A 19,478-nucleotide genomic window follows, 5' to 3' on the forward strand; every position below is an offset into this window, starting at 1 on the left:
GGGAATTCCATCTGACAGGACGTAAGCGGTGAGCCTTTTCTGCCATGGCACCCGCCCTCTGGAACATCATCCCTCCCAAGGTGAGGTTAGCCCCAATCCTTGTGACCTTTCAGAAAGCCCTTTTTTATGTTCATTGTTTTTAACTGCTTTTATCGAATGTTTTAATTGCCAGTTTTATTGTACACCGCCCAGAATCACTTTGTGTGAGATGGGCGGCCATATTAATTTGACAAATAAATAAATAAAAATGACGTAAATAAAAAAGGTTGTCTATCAATAGAAGTTTAATCAAAATGCTCTTTTAATCTTGCCACTTCAGCAATATCATGCCAGTGTTAAGATCCTTGCTAACATCCAGCAGCTGGGTTAAGGTTTAGTTCAGGTACACTACACTTGGAGTATGTTTTAATAGACCTTCAAGCTCTTTAATATCTTAGTTGAAAACTAATCACATTCAGTAATACTGGAATGGAGAACTGAGCTAAAATTTCTCAAGAAATATTTTTCTGAGGAAAGAAGTTTCCTCAGATTTAAAGTATCTTTTTTCCACAGAATAATCTCCATCTTCACTATTTTCATGTAGCAGTCATCAGCCTCCACTCTTTCCCCCAAATAGACACAGAATGGCTCAAAAGATGCAAGGTTGGGACATTGTTGTCAATAGTTCCATGCTGGTAACACAACTTCCTCTGTGTCTAGTTGCAACAGCAGCTAAAAACAAAATGACATTTTCAAAAAGAAACAGAAGCTGTTGTGCTACAGTCGTTGATAATGATGAGCCCACCTTTGACAACCTATTCGAGAATTTCTCCTGCTCCTGCAGAAATGTGGAGAAATTGCCTAGAGGAGACTGACATTTACCTCCTTGCCATTACCTCACTCTGCCCTCCCTGGAATATTGCAGCTGGAAAGCCCAGTCTAGAGACTTAGAACTCATAAATGTTATCATCAGTTTTTATTTTATTTTATCGCAGGAAACATGGTTGAGAGAGGAGCTAAAGCTGGGTGGATATTATGCAATTTCATTGGACACAGTTGCTTCTTCATTTGGAGAGCACCCAGACGAAAGGATGGCAACATTAGTTTCTACCAAATTGGAAAGCACATAACGTTAAGCTTGATGCATTTAGGAAGGTAGCAGTATCAGTCCTGGTTAGGCTTAAGCACTGTTCCATTTTGCTGATATATGTATATTACCTCCTAAAAAGACACAGTCACAATCCACAGAAGTATGGCAAGGCCGTGCAATTGGTAGCAAACTATACACAGGTATTAGTTGCCTTAGGAGATTTTAACTCAAGCTTAGATGCTAATGATGATCTGACCCTTTATTTAAAATACCATAACCAACCTCCAGAAAATTATCCACCACCACCATTGGACCAGTGGCAATCTCAAGATGGGAAATGTAATTTCCCAGGCTTTTGCTTGATATAACGTGTCAGCAAATTGGATTTTCACATCTTAAACAGAGCCCCGCAGGGATAGACCAGGGCGACTTAGGTTTTGGTCAAGCTCAAAAGCAAGCACAATAGATTATATATCTTTCTCTTAACTTTAAAATTCTCTAAAAGACTTTATAGTGGTTAGTGCTCCAGACAGTGACCATCTACTCCCTTTTTGCCTCTTCATTTAGATGATAAAATGAAGCTGGTGGATATCCCTTGCCTTATGGCCTCAGAGACAATTCTATGCTTGGACATAAGATGGTCAATTAAGGTGAGCACAGCCTTAGAAGAGCCTTTGAATTCTACTCATCTAAAACTGACCCGTCCTAAAATAGTTTCAAATCCACCTAATGAAAATACATTGAAACTTTATGAGTTCTTGATCTAGTCCAGCAAACAGAACTTAGGTCAATGTCCGTGTAAAAACCACAAGGTAATCACTGGTTTGATAAGGACTGCCAGTTGGTTAAAAAGAGAACTAGGGGCTATCTGTAGGGACAAGTTCACTTACATATTTCCTGTTCAAGAGTTCTCCTTCAGACGAAGCATTATAAAAGCTTACTTTTATACTACTAAAAAGAGAGAGGCAGTGCATGAAACTTGGACACATCTGATAGCAGCAACCAGTGCAAAAGACTCTGCTAAGTTTTGGGAGAACTGAAAGCCTACCCCTGTACCCTAGAATCATATTCCAGCAACAATCTTGAAACTTATTTTCAAACTTTAAGTGGAAGGGAGAACTCACAAGAAGGTGAGATTGATTTAGGAGAACAGCCTCTGTGGTGTGGCCTCTAGTTTCAGCTGCTGATGAGCACAAATTTATTAGGCAATTAAAACCTAGAAAAGTCCCAAGTCTGGACTTAATTCCCCCTGAACTGATATAAACCCACTTGGAGTGGTGGACTCCAGTGTTGGCTTCACTTTTTTTACTTATATCGATAATGCAGCCTCCATTCCTAGAGCCTGGAGCATAGCCATAATTATCCCTATTTGGAAGAAGGGAAAGGAAGGTGACCCAGCCAATAACCACCCAGTAAGCCTACTTAGCATATCTAATAAGACTACATTAGACAACTTTATTTTAGACTGGCTGGAAGAAGAGATCCTTCTAGCAGAGGAGCAGGAAGGATTTCAAGCAGATTGCTGTGTGTTAGATCAAGGACCAGTACTCCCCCATTTGATTAAAAAATATACTAGGCAAATCAGCCCGTTGACTCCATTGCTAGAGAAACTCTTTGGAACAAACTATAATTCATATCTGGTTACTCACCCTATTATATGCACTTCATAAGAACACCAGCATGAGGGTAAGATGCACTATAACTGGGCACCTCTCAAACAGAATGCCAACCAGCAAGGGGGTTAAACAAAGGTACATTTTGGGCCCCACTACTATATTATTCCAATGGTAGATGTCCTAAAGCAAGGAAGAGTTTCATCCCCCCAAACTGGCTAACAGATCTATAGCTGTATTGCTCTACATCGACCCCAGTAGGTCTTAGAAGAGCTGGGGGAGCACCGGTCCATTTCTGTAGGGAACGCACATTAGAAATTAGCTAGGAGAAAACAGGTTCTGAGTTTTATGAGGGGCTTCAAAAAACTCTTCTGGACCCTTGAAGGACAGAAAATTGAACAAATCCCTTGTTTTAAGTACTTGGGTTTCATGCTACCTTAGACATAATCATATCGTGCAGCTTGTTCTAAATATTCTTTTTCTTTTTCTAAATGCTCTTTTCTTTTCTCCAGAGGAGCCCAGTACATACCGACTGGTTTGAAACTTTCTGAAGCCAAGATGCTGGTCCAGTTCCTCTATGGCCATTTAAATCCAGGTGTCAACTATGGGAAGCAGGAGAGAGGTCAAACTGGCTTCCTAAGAAAGTTGTTCCAGGTGGCAAAAGGTGTGCCTGATACTGCTCTATGTTTGGAAGCAGAACTTACAAAACTCAAAACAAGGGCACAGCTATGGGTGTTCAGATATTGGCCAAAAACTCATTTTCAGCCCCACGGCCCGATGCCTCTTACCCTGTTGAATAAATATCATTCCTTTTGGAAACTCTAAATAAGTGACAAATTACAAAAGTTAGGGGTCTCAGGTGAGATGCTAATGCACCTGGGATAAGATCAGGCAATAGTAGCTCTTTAAAAAAGAGCCTTGATATGGAATTACAAACAGAATATAGCAAGATATCACTTAGCCTTCGATTGGAGCACAAGAAATTTTATTTTAAGCCAGCATTATATCTGGCCTAGCTTACAAACAATAAATTTTAGAGGGCCTTTACATTATTGCAGTTTAATATCTTACCGTCAGCAGTGCTGAAGGGCAAATATCTCAAAATCCCCTATGCTGAAAGGTTTCATCCTTGGAAAGATGGAAGCACTGAATCACAGGATTACATCCTGCCTTAATATAATTTTTACCAAGGCACTTGCAATGAGTTACTAACACCTCTTCCTGGTCCATTTCCGGGTCGGGCAGAAAAATTCTACATACAGCTTCTTTTAATGAATAAAGGTCCCAAGGTAACACTTTCTGTTGCAAAGTTTATATTTGTAGACTGTAGAATTCATGTGTTGCTGACAGCAAAGTAGACTAACCACAATTACAGGCCTTTTGCTGTGCATGCTACATTGTGCTTTGTATTATGTCCTGTATTGTCTTTTATGCAGTCTGGGTCTGTGGTTAATTGAACTGGCTAGACAGGTAGATAGGTCAGTAAATGATTGATTGATCTATCACCACCACTTTTTGAGGTGCCGAGACCCCCAGATTTTGAGGGAGTCTAAGGATTTTTTTAATGGATGAAATAGATGGTTTACTTGCAGAAGCTTAAAACACATCTTTTGCCCCTTTCAGACCTCAATCCCCCTCCCCCAAATCAGCCTGAGCTTTTACAGGGGAGTTTAACCTCACTAATTTCATGGGGGGTGGGGGTGGAATCCAGGCCAATCATTTGGTCCTGCTTCTGTTTTGGTTTGTTTTCTTAATCAGTAGAAGGAGCTTTGACACTGACAAACGACTTTATTTTCAGGCAAAGCATTCTCTACTGATGAAGGGAAAAGCTGCAGGTTTTTAATTGAATTGATATTTTTAATTTTAAAGGAATTATTTAAAAGTCTCCTGCCCCACTTAGGATCCTGTATAGCAGGGTTCCTCAACCTCAGCAACTTTAAGATGGGTGGACTTCAACTCCCAGAATTCCCCAGCCAGCCATGCTGGCTGGGGAATTCTGGGAGTTGAAGTCCACCCATCTTAAAGTTGCTGAGGTTGAGGAACCCTGCTGTATAGAGATACATATATGTGTATGTGCGTTGTCCCTTTTCATTCTCGGTGGTCAGAGAGCAATGAAGCAGACAGGTAGAGAGCTGGGATACACGTGCAGGAAATCTTTGGATGAATCAGACTGAATAGGAGTGAGACCTATCTGAAATTCTACTCTGTGGAAGTGTTCACTTCTGTGCCTCCATTGTGTCTGCACGAACAGACCTGTGAGGTCTTTTCATACTGTGGAGCATCTGCTTTATCAAGATATTAGGGAAGGACAGACAGAGCAGTTGGAGGTTTGCTGTGAAGAAATTTCCATTGTTCTTTACAGATAAGATTGATCAGACTCACCTTGACTTGGACTCCATGGTTGAGGCAAGCGCTTGTCCTCTTCATATAGATTTTATCCAGCTTGTAGATCTAGGGGACATAAACAGGATATGTGGAAAAATGAGGGTTACCACTAGTGGTTAAGGGAGGTGATATATAACAATTTGGTGTGGAAGTTAAAAAGCCCTGCCTTGATCAGGAAGATCTCTAAAGGTCAGTCTCAGATATTCCATTCCTGGGTAAAGGTAACTGAGAAGGTGGTGGCCTCACAGATCCAGATTCATTGGGATGAAACTGGTTCTGGACTTATTAAAATCAGGATTTCAGCTTGGCTATGAAACAAAGACTGCTTTAGATGCTGTGGGGGATGATCTATACTGGTTGCTAAATGGGGGCATGTAACCCTGCACTTCTCAGTGGCTTTTAGTGTCATCAACTATGATATCATTCTGGGCAGTGTAGGTCAGCCCTATGAGGCAAACCAGATCAAGAAATAAACTCCAGAGGACTAAAAACTACTTTTATTTAGATCAGCAATAGTAACATTGTTATTGTTATTTATTTGAATTTATTAGCTGCCCAACTCCAGTAGTCCCTACAACAATCTTCCTAGTCTGATTGTGTTCCCTATCCTCTCTGTTTAATATCTGTCAGCCTTGCAAGGTAGTCCAGACAAGAAGCACAGAAGTACAGCTCCAACTTTATTGTAAGTTTCCATTAACAGAGTCTTGCAAGTCTGAAAGTACATCTCTCCCCGCTCGCCTTCATTGTCCAAGAAACTAGGGAGGGTCCCTTCTGAGATGTTTGCCACGCCCCCATTCCTACTGTGGGCTCAGCTGCCATTTGTCTGACTACTGTCTAGTCTGCAGCTCTTCTACTTGTCTCCCAAGGTCAGTCCCACATACCATTATAATATTCATATAAATTAAGCAGGTGTCTGTCTGAAACATTTGCACACTTTCTACATGTCCCAGACTTAATCAATGTTTTCCTTCCTGTCTCTTTGGTTTGTTTACGCAGTTGAGGGACTAAATATAGGTAGTCTGGTTTAGCTCCCTAGGCTAGAATTCTGCCCCAGAGCCCAAGATTCCCAGAATCCATAAAGGCAAAAACATCACACCTTCACAGAGATGAGAATAGCAGGATCAGGCATGCTAACACACAATACATCTATTGTCCATGCTCACAGCAATAGCAGCACTGTGACAGACATGGAAGTTCTTCATTCAGAATGGAATCAGGTTCTCAGTTCCATGAGACAGACCTTCCATGTGTACTTAAGAACAAAAGAAAAGCTCTCTCAGTGCCAGAGCAAACCCAAAACCTCTTGGTGGACCTATATAAATATATAAATATCCCTATATAAATGTATAAATATAGCTCATCTACACTGATGCTGATCCCAGGAACTCTGGGGGATGCTGGGCTTGTGACCTTACTCCCCATCGTGTGTTCTGAAGGCAGTTGTATGGTTTTTGATTGCCCAAGAAAACCAGCCTGGAGATGCAAGGTCAAGAACAGGCCTGCTTCTATAGATAAATCTTTAGTCAGGAGAACAGACAGCAAGTATAGGAAGAAAGACTCTGCCCTAGACCCAGGATGCTTTGACACCAAGAGTTACTCTAGGCCGATCTTAATAGGATAGTGATCCTCTGGGGTTCAGTGTTATGGCCAGGGTAAGGCAAGGGACATGTGAATAGTTTCTCTACACTAGAAAATGACCAGGAAAAAAAGAAACAGTGAAAGCAGTGAAGCAAGGTTTCTCTGATAGCTTTGAAGAGTCTTGTGGCAGAGGGAAGCTGAAAGAGAGAATGGGGAGGAGGGAAACACCAGGGACAAAAGTAATAAACTCCCGCCACCCGTGGGCAGGCTTCGCAACAGTTGAAGAAGACAAATAGAAAAAAGCAGCTGCTGCCACCACCTATGGGGAAATGTAATGACCCAAGTTATGACCTTCCACAGGCAGAACCTGCAGAATAAGTCAGAAAGTTACACAAATAAAACCTACCCTCATTTGAACTAGCCTAACAACTGAACTTGAAGTTTCTGTTGGACTTTCATGGCAGGTCTTCCCAGCATTTTTTAATTCCCCCTTTAAAACTGCCTGCCTAATGGCCATCACATTTTAGTGAATTCCAGAAATTAACGTGTAATCTGTAAGGAAATTTGTCTGATGGGACAGGGGTGTGCTTCATAAACTTTATGAAATTGAAAAGAGATGTCAGTCTTTATTTTAACTTTTAAACAGCATAACAGTTAAGTGCTTTGAAGAATAAAACTTTCATTCCCAGTAGTTCTGGCTAGAGTGTGTTTATTTGTTTGAAAGTCTAATTTATAAGGCAACCCAACTCACAATGACTCTGCAAAATGAGTTCATCCCACCCTGGATCCACCATGAATCCATAGTAGGACATATCCTAACTCACTCCCAGGAAGTGAATTCTTTTTAATCTCAGTTCAGTCATCCAATATATTCTAAAACTTTCCCTTTCCCTATCTAAATTATTATTTTATAAATGCCATTTTTTGCATGTGGCTAAGACTGTGATCCTCTGTCCTCTTACCTCAGAGTAAGCCTTCCAGGTAAGAAGACTTAAATTTAAGTATATATGGATTGTACGGCCCTAATAATTTAATTTTCCAAATGTTGGTTGCACAAAAACCCATAAAAAGGAACTGCAGATTATTTATATAAGGCTGTTTCATTTTCATGGATAAACAATGCAAATGCAACCTGAGAAAGTAGCTGAGTATTGCTAAAGAACCTTCAGTCTGACTCGGGGGCGGGGGGGGAGTTATGCTTTACTGGAAAATTATATTTTTTACAAAAAATTGAAAAAAATGGATCCAAGTTACTTTCCTCCCTCCTTACTAACTTTTATTAGTGCCAAACAAAAACTGAACCCATTTATAGCAAGTTTTATTTAATGATGTGAAATAATTATTAATCTGCTACAGATCACTTAACTGGTAGCTAAGAGCTTTCTGAATTCTGGAGCTGTAGATTAATAGTGTTCAGCAACAATTACAATAACTTGCAAGGAGTTCCTGATTACCTTTGTCTATTAGGTGAGTTGGTACATATAAATTAACTTAATAGCCTCCAGCAGTCATTTTTCAGGCCTTTGATACCCAGAGTATTCTTCTGAGAGATAGATGGACTTGGTAGGAGATAAGTTATGGATATCCTGTTCTACACTAGGAGTGGCTATTTATAACAAATGGTATCTTGTCCTCCACCTCTGAATGGAAAACCTGTATATACGTGGCATGGGAGATTGCATAACATGGCAGAGTAATGACCGTCCTCTGGTCCTTTAGATGTTGCTGAACAGAGCTGGTACCTTCCTCATCATTCATCATGTTCGCTGGGGCTGCTGAGAGCTGTAGTTCAGGAACATCTTCCCACCATAGCACAGCATGAGAAGTCCAGGTCACACTTCCCCAGTTATCATTTTACATACAATCAAAATGTGTTATGTCTCACTGAAGACCAGACACCTCTATCAATATTTAGTAAGTATTTTCTTTTTTAAAATCGTAATAGTAGGGAATGGGAATAGATAGAAGAGGGAGAACTCTAAAAGTTCCTTGCCAGATACACGTAACTCCATTGAACATATACGCATCTCTTTTCTTTCTCTCTCTCTCTCCCTCCCTCCCTCCCTCTGAATGGGTGGATGAAGGGATGGAGAGGTTCTAGTAGTTTATAACTAGACTGATAATTAAACCTGTGTCCTTTATCTTTGTGATTATTGGTGTGTTATTAACTTTTTTCTGTTATTTCTACCATAAGCTGGATGGGACTAAAATTCTCTTTTCAATTAAAAATGGATTTCTTCATCATCTTGATATTTCCCTGTAGAGTGGATATGTAGGAAGCAAACTACATTGGTTTGATTGAAATGTGTTCATACAGAAAAAAAAAAAAATCTATTCTGACTCTTTATAGCCTATGCTTATTTTTTCTAGATCTTTCCTATATATGTCTACTCACAAATCAGCCCAATTGAGTTCAGGTGACTTTTCCCCATCTAAGTGGGTATGAAAATGCAATACCTTTGAGTAAATATTCATCCTACAATTATGCTCTTATAAATCTATATATTAAATTGGTGGGAGCTTTATTGAACCAAGGAAGTTCCAATTAAAATGTAGAGATCGGATACAGTGCTACCATGTAGCTGTGAAACCTGAACAATAAAATCATTCTCTATTTCACAATATACAGCCATTCAACATTTCAGACTTCCAAGGTGCCATGATCTGAAGTTCAGAGAGTAGATTGTTTACTGTGAAATGCCACATTTGCATATGGCAAGCATGTTCTTTTATTTAAAAAAAAAAATCCATGCAAATAGTCTCACAAATGTCGATGTAAATAGCAAAATGCAATATGTATATACTTACACTGGGGGTTTCAGCACTTGGATCAATAGAAAGTCTACTTATGCATTCTGAATTGCCCATTTTCATTTGGGGGAATGACTCATTTCATTTATTTCTTACATATGCACCCTTCCTTTCATTAAGGGCCTTGGAAAGTCATTTAAGTATCATATCCATTTTGTTACAAGCCAGAAAAGAAAATATCATCATTGTATAAACAGCTTTGGGCTACTAGAAACTTTAAAAATCTGTTCCTTGTAAGGCTGGAATCCAGTGCCTGGAGGCTCTGAGAGTCTGGAGGGGGGAGGGGGGAGGACAAGCTTCAGCAAAGCCCTGAGGAGACTGAGTAGCTGTTGGTTTTAAGGCCCCTCGGCTCTGGAGATTTTCCACCTTTAACTCTGCCCCGGTCAGCGCTGGTGCACAGTTTGGGGTCCTCCTGGACTCACAGCTCCTGCTCCAAGAGCAGGTGGCAGCCGTGGCCAAGGAAGCTTTTGCCCGGTTCATCTTGTGCATCAAGTGCACCCATTCCCCGACTGGGAGGCCTTGCTTACTGACTCACCCCTTAGGCATCTCCTGTTGGGACAGCTGTATCACGCTCTACGTGGGGCTACCCTTGAAAAGTACTCAGAGGCCGCGGCTGGTCCAGAAGGCAGCAGCACAGGCAGTTTCTGGTATTTCTCATTATGCTCATATAACGTCGTTGTTCCATGAGCTGCACTGGCTCCCAGGAGGCTTCCGGGGGCAATTCAAGGTGGTAGTTGTCACCTGTAAAGCTTTCAACATTAAGCCCATCTGAGATTTAAAAATGGAACTCCTTCCTTCCTTCCTTCCTTCCTTCCTTCCTTCCTTCCTTCCTTCCTTCCTTCCTTCCTTCCTTCCTTCCTTCCAGCTGATCAGACATGTACTTAATTACAAATATAATGTGTATCATTAAATCTACTTTAACCTAAGATTTAAGATTGTCACTGGGTCCCTTGTAGCAGGCGATGGAAGGGAGGCATGTAAAACGAATGGAAGCAGGATAATACTCTGCACTGGTGGAAAGAGTATTGGGGGAACTTTGTGCAGATTTTAATTTGAGCTAGATTTTTTAAAAATAGGTGCTTGCCGGGGCCTCTGCAGGGGAGATTCAAAAAGTCAAGATGGTGGGCACAACCATGTGACCCAAGCCCTGCTCTTTCTTAATATGGGTCTCACACATTGCATTCCTCTAAAAAAAGGGCAGGGCTTAGATCACATGATCATATCCCCATGTTGACTTTGTTTTCCCCTCCTACAGACACCGCTGGGTGCTTGTTAAACTTTATTGTGGGCTTTTATGAGCCCCCTCCAATTCCTTTGACTTTGTCACATTTCTGGACAGAAGATACCCATACAAATAAATTAATATGTCAAACCTGTGAATTGTGTGAATGCCCACTACTGTAGTTATATAAAGGCTGAGTTTTAGAATAATGCATCATAGAGAGAGAAACCAGGCATCCTGAATTCTGACTATTGATATGTGCACTGATTTCCTGGTTTTGTGCCTTGAAAATGGAGGGAACAGTAATCTTTATCAGCTTAGCTTTGCTGAATACTGAAGAAAGGGAGATATTTGTAAAAAGCAGTGGTAATGTCACGATGCAGGTACACTTGCTGTGTCTTTATGCACTATACTGATAAGAAAATGGAAAGGTGTCAAGCTACCTGGGTTCTAGTCCTTGTAGAGAAAAGGGGTGTAATCAATACCTATGCCTTTGTTTAAAAAGCTTTTAGAGCTGTGAAAGAGGAGCAATCTGCTTTTTCTTCAAACCTTTGCATATATGGTAAATTTGAAAAATGTCATCAGCATTCTGGAGTAATGTTTACTTTAACTAAAATTTTAAATTCTTTCTCTCACTCAGTCTCTTTCTCTCTCTCTCTCTCCCTCTTTTAAGAAATGGAGAATAGAGAGCTTTTATGTATCTGACAATGACATCTGCCATTGTCTTGCCCCTTGATGGCTAGTTGCCATGTCTATTATTTCTAAATTTCCTAGCAAGCAAGCAAGAGTATGAATTCACCTGATAAAGCACCTCTAATTTTAAAAAAGTTAAAACACACTGTATTTTCTTCCTCTGCATAGATAATATTTAGGCTACTAGAATTAGGGGGGATGAGGGGAAAATAGGGAGAGAAGTGCAATTCCCTGTCCTGAACAACCCACTATAAGTTTATAAGCAGGTCTCATCAACCTGGTTCCTCCCCGCTTTCCATATATCATTTAAAAACTGGTGGGGGGGGGGGAGTTATGGAAGGCCATCACATCAAGTGTTCTATGCCACCTGAAAGGACACTTGACCTAATAAACTGTATGGTAATATGGTATGATAATCATGTACTGAGATACTGTATTTCTACTCTCTCCCAGTTACATTATATTGTTCAGAAGCAACTTTTATTGTTCTGCATGTAAGAATTGAAGAAGCTACTCAATGAACAGTTTTGACTATTGTCCATCTAGCCCAGTTTTTGTTTACCTGGATGGCCAGTGATTTACAAAATCTCACGTAGAGATAGGCCTTTTATATCACCATCATCACCCTGAGATGCCAGGGACTAATCTAGGATATTCATTTATAAATCATGTACAGTATTCTATAATCTTCTCTTGTATGATGTATTTTCTACCTTACAGCAAATCCCCACTGATGCACCCCAGTACCCTACCACTTGATATCTCATTGCTCAGTGACTTACTGATCAAAGGGTGAAAACTGCCTCAGTTGGGAATTATTTGATGGGATGGTAGCTGATAACAAATGTTTGTCTCTGGATTGTTTAAGCTGATCATTGTGTCACACGCAGGAGCCATCAGTAAATGTTACAGTTGCCAAGAAATATGAGTAAATCAAGGGACATTCTTCAATCTGGACTGAGTAGACTCAGAATGAAATGTCTGCGCAGCATACGAAGTTCACTAGAAAGGCAAGAGAGTCCAGGGCTAACCTTTTTCACTAGGTTGTTCAGATGCTGAAAGCAACAGCATATCATACGTCTTCTTAAGGTCCCTACAATAAAGCTCAGAAACTACATATAGTAATAATAACCTGCTTTGATCACAGAAGAACCAACACAAAAATATTTTATTCCTTAAATTGGCATTCTTTCATACATCTGAAGTGGCCCCACAGAAGTATGAGAGCTTAGTTGTTAGACCTAACCAATGCCAGTTGCTACTCTACTTATCTAACACTGTGGTGGGCATTGTTACCAAGTTTTATCTGTTTCCATCCAAACCATTAGATAGGATCCCTAGCAAACCTGATGTGCTCTCTCTGAGAACTGATAGTACAGATTCAGCTGATCATCATTTTCACTTTTGCAAGACAATGCTGTGGAATGGCAGCAGAAAGTGGTGTGGACAAGCAACTCAGCCACAGCTGGAAATTTGTCAGACTGCAAGCAATCAGACTGTCAGCTTGAAGAGCAGAGGTTTAGGTTACTGTGGAGCAACCCAAAAAGACAACTATATGCAGATGCTGTAGCAGCACCTCCTATCCATTTTCATTAAATGTACACTCAGATTTGCATCTAAATATACATTCTTAGAATCAATGCAATATAGTAGACAGCATGCATTTGGATGAGCGCTTCGATGCACATCAAATTTCCTGCAACATCAGATTTATAAATAAAGTGAAACATTTTCACAGTTCAAGAAATGTGATTTTTTTTAAAAAAATGCAAATATATATTGTTGTGGTCATTTAATTATCAGATACCTCTAAATCCTAGCATGAAAGATAAGCGGACCAAATAGCATGGATATCTAATATTTGTATTATAGTCACATGGAAATAAATTCATTTGTATTAAAGTCCTTCCAAATGTGGTAAAGTACTTTTGTCTTTGAAGTGTCAGCTTGTATAGAAATGAATAAAAATTGTATATCCACTTTCTTAGTCTCCCTCCCATCCCTCCTGCTTATTCACAGCAAAAGTAACTTTTGGAAATTATTTATATTGATCACAGAAAGTCATTAAGATGTCCAATTCCTTGATTCCTCCAATAAGGCAACATATCCTAAGGCTTAGCAAGATACTATCCCTGAAATCCACAAGTTACGATTTCTTATTGAAAGCTGCCACAGGGAGAGTCTTAAATAAAACAACTTATTGAAGAGTAGCTATTATTAAAGGCCAGCAAATAATAGTGTAGCCAAACAAATCTAAGTTACAGTTCTTCACATCAAAGAAATATGAAATGAACTCATCATCTAAGGGATTCTTTTGGCATTTATTAGACCTGTACACTTTGGTCTAATGGACTGTGCATTTCCCCCTTTAATTGCTGCTTCTTTCTCTTCAGGTTAGGGTTAGGGTTATGGAGAAGTCATATGAACAAACCCAGGTGTGAAGAATCTGGTTGGCATTTCACTAACATGAGCAACCCTTGAGATGAGATAGTCATAGCAGTAGTTCAATGCACTCGTCAGACAGCAGCTATGAAACTTACAATGTGCTCAAAAAGAGAATGGAATCTGGCTTTTAGGGCTTGTACTTGTGTTGGAGCAGGTGCTAAAAGCTCAGCCAGACCTCTTCTTCACTGAGGGACATGTCATTCTTTAAGAAACCTTACAGTCTTTGGCTACTTGGTGGTCTTTTATTGGACCATTGGATAACTCTGGAGAATGACTATGGGTGAAACAGGTCTTCAGAGGCATTTGGTTGACCAGTTGGTTGGGCCAACTTTTGCTTTTGACATGCTGATGGGGTGGTATCATTCTCTTTAAACTTCTCCAGATGACATTCTCCTGATATAACACCATTATTCTTTACAATATAATGCCTTTGCCCTTTATTCTACTCTCTATAGGCAACCTTCTGTTATATGTTCTCTGAATCCTACTATGCTCTAGATGTATCCTTCTATTACTGGGTTAACCAAAAAAGGAGTAGAAAGGGGGAAATAAGGTAAGAGAGGTGAAGACTAAACTGGCAGCATTTCTATCTGATCTATCATGATTTCATGGGTGATAAAAACATTTATTCCTTAAGTTGGAGAAGACTCCTGAGACTACCATGGACAGCCAAGAAAACAAACAAATGGACATCAAAGAAATCAAACCGGGGTTCTCACTCAAGGCACAAATGACCAGTTTCAAATTATCTTACTTTGGACACATTATGCGAAGACTTGGCTCTCTAGAGAAGGCTCTAATGCTGGGAAAGGTGGAAGGAAAGAGAAGAAAAGGAGGAGCAGTAAAGTGGATAGACTCAGTTACAGTAGCCATGAGTGCACTGTTGAAAGAGCTGAAGGACCAAGTTAGGAACAGATCATCATGGAGAAAAAGTATCCATGTGGTCGCTAAGAATCACCAACGACCTGATGGCACATAATCAATCAATCAATCAATCAATCAATCAATCAATCATTCTTTGAGAAAGGAACTGAAAACAATGTAGCATATCCTGCTTTGAACAGTTTTAATAAAGCCATTCTTTTTCTCTAAGTTCTCTCTCTCTCTCTCTCTCTCTCTCTCTCCCCCCCCCCCTTTGGGGTATGTATATTAAATTCATGTGAATGAATGGATATGTGTGTGCTTGCAGAATGTGATGTAATAAAGTAACTAGAAAATAATCAATTATGCTCCTGGCTTGTCTAGTGGGATCTTATGCTTTGACACTGTATATAAGATCCAATGCATTTTGTAACACTCCCCCAGAAATATCTTACCATGTTGGTTCCAGAATGTATATGGAGAAACGAACTGAATTCTCTCTCATTCCATGCTTGGCTTGCTGCAAGAGAACTTCCTCACTAGTAATTCATAGCATTACCAACTATCTTAGTGCATAAATCACTAATGCACTGTGTGATGGTTGGGTAACATTGTAAAAAGCTCATGTGGAAATACTCCATGGTAGGAAGAAAACCAGGCTAAGAACTTCAAAGCAAGATTAAAGAATTCTGAGCAGGGTGGGGGCTGGGATTGCCACTTGGTTCATCCGTCTTTGCCACCCAATTCTCCTCACCCTCTGATAGGAATTAAGGTCGGACATGCATAAAGGCTGGCTCTAGTTTTTGTGTCTAATGGAAGACCTTATAAAATCAAATAGGAAAGCATCAACAGCCATTCAGATTCCTTTCACCTGGCAGCAGCCTGCCAGGGTGTCTCATGTTATAGGCTGTGACAGGCTGGTTATTGGCAGATATTCTTTAAGCTGCCCGAGTGTATCAGTCACAGTTTGATAGTCTCAAAGCACTAGCAGAAGACCGATTATAACATGGTGGATTTATGCCGGTGTCACCCTTCTGAGCACTGGAGTTTTGGGCTTAAACAAAGGAAATAAAAAAGAAATGGACTGATTCCTTAAAGGCCTGGACCGATGGAAGCTTCTCTGGCAGCTTTCTTTGGCAGTCTTAAAATCAGACAGGGTATCTAAGTGCTGAGCTTAAGACACGCTGCTCTTGAAACTGGCAGCTCCTTTAATGAAGGTCCAGAAAGACTTTCTGCACCAAGCAGGCCCTTAACATAATTTTCCTCCCTTCAGACCACTAAGCAATTACTACAATTTAGCATTATTTGTTACAAAAACAGCTTGAGGCTCCAAGAAATCAGAAAACCCACCATGCATCACAGAATACTAAGTTAGGGAATGGGAGGGGGAGGAGAGAGCGAACCTGTGCTAGGCACCTTGCAGTTTAGAAGCAAGACATTATTATAATTAAGAGCAACCAGTTATATTGAATTTCTAGTGTGCTTATTCATCTTCATATCGACCTTTGAGTTGAGTAATTAACAGTTCTATCTAGCAGGTGGAAATTGACATGGAGAAATAGTTACCAGCACGGCTACTTAGTTTGTTGCCGATTAAGCAGTAGAATCCAAGCCTTCTTGGGTCAAACTTAATTAGGGATGTGAGAGAAATCTGTTTGGGTTGCATTTAAATTTTGCACTTGCCCAACAGAAAAACGCAGCTGTCCTCTCCAATTTGCATTTCTCCAAATTGTGGGACGCGGTTCACTGACCAAAAGATGGGTACAAAAAATATCTACATAAGGGAAAACCGTTTGCAAAAATGTATTTGGTCATAAAAATTATGAACAAAAAAACACCTTCCTCCCCAAACACTAGACAAATTTATTTGCGAAAACGCGTATATTCCAAGACAAAGCCCAGAACAAGACCTATGAATATTCATGCAAACATTTTAAAAAATAACTGGAAAAAAGAAATGGATAATGACAATTTTTCCATATTTCTGGGCAAAATCAAAGGGTTGGTTACTAGATTTACAGCCCTATATGGTTTGGATCCAGGTAACATGGATGCAGGTCATATCAGGAATGCAAAAATATGGCCCATCAATGCCACTTTTCTGGAATTGAGGGCTTTTTTCTTTTTCTTTTTGCATTTGGGATGGGTGGGAGAAGGCTAAGAAGTAAAATATATATATCTTTAACCTTGCATATCAGCTATTTAAACATCCAGTGCCCTACGAAACGTTTGTGGAGGACTAAGATGTAAAACCAGTGTCTTCAAAGCTTAAGGCACCCTTTAAAACCTCTTTTAAAAAGAATAAAAAATTGGGAACCCATGTATTCTGGTTATATACCTCTATCATTACTTCTTCTCTCTTTCCAAATTAAAAAAAAAATGAAGCCTTTGTTTTATCAGTATTGGAACTATGATGATAAGGAAAAAGGAGTCTTGGTATCCTGGAGACCTCTGCTGATGAAGGAAAAAGCTGCAGGTCTAGGAGGTAGAAATTTTGCTATTATCAACACATCATCATCAACATCATCATCAACAACTGTAAAATTCAAAACAATGCAATAAAGTTGACAACATGAACTAAAAGGCTAATGAACTGTTCAGAGGAGGGCATCAATTGCCCTGCCTCTTTAAGCCTGCAGTGACCCTTTTGTTCTCAGAAGTGGTACAGCCTCCGTTTATATGACCCCTGCATGTATTCATTGACATCATCAGAAGAGAGGGGAGAACAGATCCCGGGGGCTCTGGGGTAGTGATTTGAGGTCATCCTTTTGCTTCAGTGATCCCTGGTCTCTGAATTTCTTCCCTATTAACTATGGGAATTGACCTCCTCTTTAAGAATTTTAAAAGCCTTGCAAACACATTTCAAAGGAGATTTTGAAGGGTGGATAAGTTTTAATGAAATCTTTTACTTTTATTTAATCTATCTGCATAAATTCTGAATGTATGTTTTTATTGTAAACCCCTCTGAGACTGCAGTTTAAAAATATAATAAAGACACCCTAACATTGTATTACATAGGGCTAGAATCAACTTGGGGCTCCTGCCAAGATATGTGATGAGATCTTGCCCATCTTGTTGATTGATTGATTGATTGATTGATTGATTGATTGATTTGCTTCTTTGTTTACTTGCTTACCATAAAACTGATGTGAACAACTCCAGTTTTCATTAAAACAGTTTAATTCTCAAATTTACATTTGTCATCTCAGATTTACTTTTATCATATCAAGGAGGCCCTTCAGACGGTTACTCTCCCTGGTACAGTCTGAAAACTCAAATAGGGAGGTGTCGACCACTCATAAATTGCCCATATATCCCTCTTCCTAAAAACCTTGACAGCCGAGGCTGTTGTCATTTCCAGCATGCTAAATACCCAACATGATTTTGGGATGTTGAGGTTCTTTCTATAGTTAATATTTTGCCATAACATGACCGAGAAAAACGATAAGCGTTTGTGATGTTGAACTGGGAAGACTCAGGTTCAAGCCCACCCTTAGGTATGGAAGCATACAGGGTATCGTGGGCCAGTCAATAAGCACTATATTTTTTTATTTATTTATTTATTTATTTATTTATTTATTTATTTATTTATTTACATACTTACTTATTTACTTACTTAAGAAATTTATATAGCCGCCCATCTCACCAGATGTATCTTCCTTATTTGAGCTCTCAGACGACAGAGATAGAGACCTTATCTTAAGCCATGCCCTCATGTAGGTTCCAAGGATCAACCTCCTAGACAGGGGAGTATTTCAATTTATATTCCTGTGGTTTTCAATTCAAAGTGTTAAAGGAAAATTAAAGTAGCAACTGTTGTTATCACAGAAGGAGCTCCTAAACTGAAGGTTCATGACAAGTTTAGTGTGTAATATTGCAGGACCATTAAGGGAGATCGTAGTGTGTTGAAAATGCATCTGGAAACAGTTGCCTGTGCCTAAAAAGGATATTTGCATGTTTTTCCTGCATTCTGTCATTCTCAGCTGAAGGTATGAACCAAACCTGCTGTACAAGCATTGCTTTCAAGCAGATATGAGTCCATTTTCATATTTTTCATTAAATATTTATTATTGCATTTATGTCACACTTTTTCTCCAGGAGTACAATGGAGTGTACAAATCTCATCTCTCCTCGTTTATCCCCATAATAACCTAGTAAGGTGGTCTGGCTAAGAGTGACCAGCCAAAGTCACCCAGGGGGTTATGTGATACAGCCATAAAGCGTGCTCAGAGACAGCTTCTTCACAGAAACAGCTGTCTTGGATGAGACAATTCTAGGGATGAACAAGCAGGGAAAAGTGGCCTCACTATGGTTCTGCTTTTGTGTTACTCAGGGGAAAATGTCACACAGCTCCTCAGTCATACCACTCCATGCATCACTGATAGGGCCTGAGAGGGGGGGATCTTGGGGGCCATATCCTAGAAGGCTCTCAGATGCTATCCTGTTGCACAGGTCAAGCTCTCAGTTGAGTGCTTCATTCCAGTTGGGAAAAAAATCCAAGTATCTAATTGAACAAAGGCTGTATTTATGAGTGCATATCCAACACAGGCTCTGGAACTGCAATAGTTCTGCCCCCTTGTCATTCTGATAGTTTCATTACCACTCTAATCATCTCACTAATTAGTTTCAATATGATTCATTTTCATTTTAGATTAGATGTCCATCTAGTATAGATCAAGGTTATCATTGCTTGGGAGTTCTGTTGCTCAAAAGGCACACAATAGAAGTGTCCCTGAGCACACACAGAGTGTCTGCTCCTCCCCTCAAAGAAGTACAAAAGTTCCTCTCCTTCTCACACTGA

This window comes from Python bivittatus, unplaced genomic scaffold (genome assembly GCF_059951505.1).
Source record: "Python bivittatus isolate LINGU-HERP-01145 unplaced genomic scaffold, Pbiv_v1 ctg000020_np1212, whole genome shotgun sequence".
In the NCBI taxonomy this organism is placed as follows: domain Eukaryota; kingdom Metazoa; phylum Chordata; class Lepidosauria; order Squamata; family Pythonidae; genus Python; species Python bivittatus.